We start from the raw sequence: 6,000 nt of genomic DNA on the forward strand, positions 1-6,000 counted from the left end.
ATTTATGCTGCATGATCTGGGCTGTAGAGGTATGTTTGAGGAGAAATTTAACGGATAAATAAACCTTTAAAATAAGTGAATTCTAAGCACTTTTTGTAATTTACATTCATTATTTATTTATTTTTTATTCCAAGCCATAAAAAGATACATGTACTGTGTACCTGCTACTTGATGGTCAGACTGGTGGGAAACTGACCAGCAGGTGGCGCTGTTGTAACAAAATTCATTCATATTAACAGTACATGTATCCCTTAATATCTTGGAATGAAAAAAAATAAATAAATAATGAATGTAAATGACAAAAGTGCTTAGAATAGAACCTAATCAATTGTATATTCACTTATTGTAAAGGTTTACTTATCATATAAGGGGGTTGTTCACCTTTGAGTTAATGTTTAATATGATGTAGAGAGTGAAACAATTTGCAATGGGTTTTAATTTTTTATTATTTGTGGATTTTGCGTTATTTTGTTTTTTTTATTCTGCAGCTCTCCAGTTTGCAATGTCAGCAGTCTGGTTGCTAAGGTCCAAATAACCTTAGCAACCACTAGGGATGCACCGAATACAGGATTCGGTTCGGGATTCGGCCAGGATTTGGCCTTTTTCAGCAAAATTCGTATTTGGCCGAATCCTTCCAGCTGAACCGAATCTGAATCCTAATTTGCATATGCAAATTAGGGGTGGGAAGGAAAATTGTGTGACTTTTTGTCACAAAACAAGGAAGAAAAAAATGTTTTCTCCTTCCCACACCTTATTTGCATGTGAAAATTTGGATTTGGTTTGGCATTCGGCAGAATCTTTCGAGGAGGATTTGGGGGTTCGGCCGAATCTAAAATAGTGGATTCGGTGCATCCCCAGCAACCATGCGCTGATTTAAATAAGAGAATGGAATGTGTATAGGAGAGGGACTGAATAGAAAAATGAGTCATTAAAAGTAGCAATAACAATACATGTGTAGCCTTACAGTGCATTTGGTTATTAGATGGGGTCAGTGACCCCCCATTTTGCTGGTATAGTTTCTGAGTTTAGTAAAGTAGATAAAAGTGTGTAGTGTGAGTGTCATGATAAAGCCTATTTAGGAAATTGTCTAAGGCATGCCAAGGATATTTCAATAAAATCACATTTGAATTGTACAATTGAATCAGATTTCTAAGTTTGTTGAAATTAGAAAAAAACACAGAAATATTTACAGTGTTTAGACTTATCAGCCAAACTGGGTTGGAGCAACATAGTGTGAACTCAACCTTAGCTGGAAGATAAAGTCACACTGCATCAGGTTTAGGATGCTTTACATGAATTATTATTATTATTATTAGTTTTTTTATTCCCCTCTTCTATCTTTCTTTGCATTTCTTCCGTGTCTCTCTTCATCTTCTGCTCCTTCATTCTCTGCATTTCTTCCAGTTCTCTCTTCATCTTCTCCTCCTTCATTCTCTGCATTTCTTCCATGTCTCTCTTCATCTTCTCCTCCTTCATTCTCTGCATTTCGAGCTGCTCCTCTACCTTTTTCACTTCCCTGTCATGAATGAACTTGAGCACCTTTTTCTTCCTTTCTTGTCTGGTTTCCTCTGGATCCCCCATCCTCTTCAAACGAAACTGAATATCTCGAATAACTTCACAGAAGAACTTCAGCACGTCCTCGTGTCTCCCTCTGGTTTTGATGTGATCTTCTGGGGTGAAATTCTCAAGGGCAAAGATTTGCTCCACTCCCATGTTTTCAAACTTATCCTTCATATCTCTGAGCTTGCCACTGGTCTTATGGGTCAGAACCACAACAGGAAAGATCTCTATAAAGAACAAAAGACTGTGTTATCTGCCAATACCTTGCTGATAAATATGAATCATATGTTTCAGAGTAGGATGTAAAGAATCTCCTAACATATCTTTTTATTTAGTAGTAAGTAAGGCTATACAGTATTTTACTATACTTGCATGTGACACATGAGGGGTCATTTAAGAATGAAGCCACAGTGTGCTAAGTGCATTGCCAGATGAAATATCCATCATCCAGCTGATAACTGGCAGGGGAATGTTCTTTGACAGGGAAGCATCAAGGAGTCTGGGAGAGAAGAAGGACCCAGGAAAAACCTGGGGTAAAATAGATCCCCTGCTGCAACTCCCAGCCAGAGTGAGAGAGACCAGGAGAGAAGAGTGTCTGCCTGTGTGTAGCTTAGCCAGAAACATTCTAGAGCCCTGGCAATAAAAAGAGTGCCCATCCCAGGGGCGTAACTATAGAGGAAGCAGACCCTGTGGCTGCAGGGGGGCCCAGGAGATATAGGGGCCCCACGAGGCCCTAATTCATATACAATTTCAATAAATATTGGAGAAACAAGTCAACCTCTAAACATTTTGGGGGCCTGAAAAATAATTTGCTGTGGGGCCCAGTAATATCTAGTTATGCCACTGGCCCATCCTGTTCCTTGCATAGCTGCTAAAGACTCAGGAGGTGCTTGTGCCACTGTGAAGATTAACCCTGTTGCAGAGCTGACTGTAATCTCCAGTGAGGCACCCGAGGGAAGATATTGGCAAGGATACAAGCGTGGGGCCTTGTTTGAGGACAGTCCTTATTTGTGCACCTGTCATGTGGCGGAAGTAACTAAGTTGCAAAGGGAAAGGTACTTGTGGGAAAGGTAGTGCTACCTTGGTCAAAGTGCTCTTGGGGAAGGTACATGTTGCACGGAACTAAACTGTGCAAAAGTATCCCTTCTGGAGTCAAGGAATGTGGTAGTTAGTCAATCAGAGAGTATTTTTGCTAGTTAGACAGATAGATGCCCACATTTCCCCATTGCAGTGCTGTTATATTAGCTGCCCGTTGCATTTTTTTTCAATATAAAGTTTATTATTGCTGCAAATCTCTGTGTAATTTATTTCCTATGGGACTCCCTGAGATGCATCCCATTTCCCTGGCTCTCCAAAATTCCACCAAGGTGACAGGCATAAGCTAGTGTGAGCCTATTCTGAGGCAGTGTGCCAAGAGAGGGTTAGTGGACCTTATTGAGTGGGCATGATGCTGCACCTTGGGAGGAAGACTCTCCAGGAACATTCATTTGAATGTAAGTGTTTCATCCATCTTTAATGTGAATCTATGTAGTTTATTTTCTGCCATAGGGCACAAATAAGCTAGGGAAAGGCCTTTGGACAACTAGTTGAATGACAAAGAGCCACCCCTTCAGTGGCAGATTTACATAGGGCCTATCTGGGCGGTCACCCGGGGTTATGTAAAAGAGGGAAATTATGCCTAATTCACTGTCTCCTTCTCTGAGCTTGAGACCTGTGGTTTCTTCCCCCCTGGAAGGGTATCAGAGACTACAACTTGATTGGCCCTATTTTTCAGGCTACTAGGGCATCACTAGATCCTGATCCATTGCTTCCTTAAGCATGCCCCTTCATATTTGATCAATGCCAGAAGCAAAATCTCACCCACTCTCTCTGCTGTTGAGGAAAACTAAGGGGCTTGAGTAAAATATTGGAGAAAAACAGCAAAGGTGATGTTGCCTATAGCAACCAGTCAGCAGTTAGATTTGAACCGGTGCCTACAAGTTAGAAAACAAAAGTAAATATCTGATTGGTTGCTCCACCTGTATTTTTCTCCAATATTTTAAACAGCATCATAATAGGTCCCTAACTGTATTTAGGATCTGTTCATATTGAAGAGAGAACTATAGCCTTCTGGGCCTTCATTTGCTACCTTTAAACTAGCACCCTCACCCCATTCCAAACTGCACAGTTGAAGTTGTAGTTGAAGTCATAGAGATATAGAATCCCCCGATATGATGGTGAGAAACACAGAACTGCCAAGCTGGGTAGAGAAACTTGAGACTGCTCCCTACTGGCTGAAACAAAATAATGACTAGAGATGATTGTCCAATTAGGGGTGACATTTGGGGTAAACTCAAATTTTCTGTCCTGTGTACCCCTGGAACTACCCAATGTTTCTATATATCTGTAACCTTGTTATGAGCTAAGGGGGCCCAGCCTGAAGGCCAGTTAGGGGGAGATTTGGGGTGAGTGCTTATTTGTGCCCTGGGTACCCCTGGAACTATAGCAGGGTGACTGTTACCCCAATGTTTCTATATATCTGTAACCTTGTTATGAGCTAAGGGGGCCCAGTCTGAAGGCCAGTTAGGGGGAGATTTGGGGTGAGTGCTTATTTGTGCCCTGGGTACCCCTGGAACTATGGCAGGGTGACACCCCAATGTTTCTATATATCTGTAACCTTGTTATGAGCTAAGGGGGCCCAGTCTGAAGGCCAGTTTGGGGGAGATTTGGGGTGAGTGCTTATTTGTGCCCTGGGTACCCCTGGAACTATAGCAGGGTGACTGTTATCCCAATGTTTCTATATATCTGTAACCTTGTTATGAGCTAAGGGGGCCCAGTCTGAAGGCAAGTTAGGGGGAGATTTGGGGTGAGAGCTTATTTGTACCCTGGGTACCCTTGGAATTATAGCAGGGAGACTGTTACCCCAATGTTTCTATATATCTGTAACCTTGTTATGAGCTAAGGGGGCCCAGTCTGAAGGTCAGTTAGGAGGAGATTTGGGGTGAGTGTTTATTTGTGCACTGGGTACCCCTGGAACTATAGCAGGGTGACTGTTACCCCAATGTTTCTATATATCTGTAACCTTGTTATGAGCTAAGGGGGCCCAGTCTGAAGGTCAGTTAGGGGGAGATTTGGGGTGAGTGCTTATTTGTACCCTGGGTACCCCTGGAACTATAGCAGGGAGATTGTTACCCCAATGTTTCTATATATCTGTAACCTTGTTATGAGCTAAGAGGGCCCAGTCTGAAGGTCAGTTAGGAGGAGATTTGGGGTGAGTGTTTATTTGTGCCCTGGGTACCCCTGGAACTATAGCAGGGTGACACCCCAATGTTTCTATATATCTATAACCTTGTTATGAGCTAGGGGGGGCCAGTCTGACGGACAGTTAGGGGGAGATTTGGGGTGATGCTTATTTGTGCCCGGGGTACCCCTGGAACTATAGCAGAGTGACTGTTACCACAATGTAATGCTAAGGGGGCCCAGTCTGAAGGTCAGTTAGGGTGACTATTAGCCCTGTTTGACATGGTGTGACAATAATATAGACAGAAGAAATGCATTGACAGTGACATTCTTTGGCAGAACATAAGCTGCTAAGGCCAAATATCAAAGATCCTTTTATGTTTTAACTATGTAGAATATGTACATTGATGGTTAATCTTCACCTGAGTAGATGAATGTTAATATTGCATTAATATAACACAGATACAAAGTAAGTTCAGCACAAGCTCATGTTCTTAGCAGCAAATAGAAATGTAGCACACACTTTACCTGTCAGGTCTCTGGCAGTTTCAAGCAACGTTTTGAGCTCAGGTATTTCTTCATCAGCAAGTTTGTTATTTGCACTAGAAATATAACAAAATGCAGAACACTCAGTGAGAACAAATGTCACTTATTTTACTCTTCCCTCTATTCTCTCTTTTTGAAAGGGGTTGTTCACCTTTGAATTAACTTTTATGTTATAGAAAAGCCAATTATAAGCAACTTTGCCATTGGACTTCATTGTTTATTTTTTGTAGTTTTTGAATTATTTGCCTTCTTCTGACCCTTTTCAGCTTTGAAATTGTGCTCATTGATCTAAAAACAAATGCTCTGTAAGGCTACAAATGTATTGTTAATTCTTCTTTTTATTACTCATTTGTCTATTCAGACCTCTACTATTCATATTCCATATAAATCAGTGCATGGTTGCTGGGGTAATTCGGACCTTAGCAACCAGATGTCTGAAATTGCAAACTGGAGAGCTGCTGAATAAAAAGCGAAATAACTTAAAAACCACAAAAAATAAAAAACAAAAAACAATTGGAAATTGTCTCAGAATATCACTCTCTACATCATACTAAAAGTTAATTTAAAGGTGAACAACCCCTTTAAATGATAAGTTAACCTGTAAAATAAGTGAATGTAAAATTAATGAGGGGGCTGTTCTAAGGACTTTTGTCATTTACATTCATCATTTATTTA

This window comes from Xenopus laevis, chromosome 9_10S (genome assembly GCF_017654675.1).
Source record: "Xenopus laevis strain J_2021 chromosome 9_10S, Xenopus_laevis_v10.1, whole genome shotgun sequence".
NCBI classification, from domain to species: Eukaryota; Metazoa; Chordata; class Amphibia; order Anura; family Pipidae; genus Xenopus; species Xenopus laevis.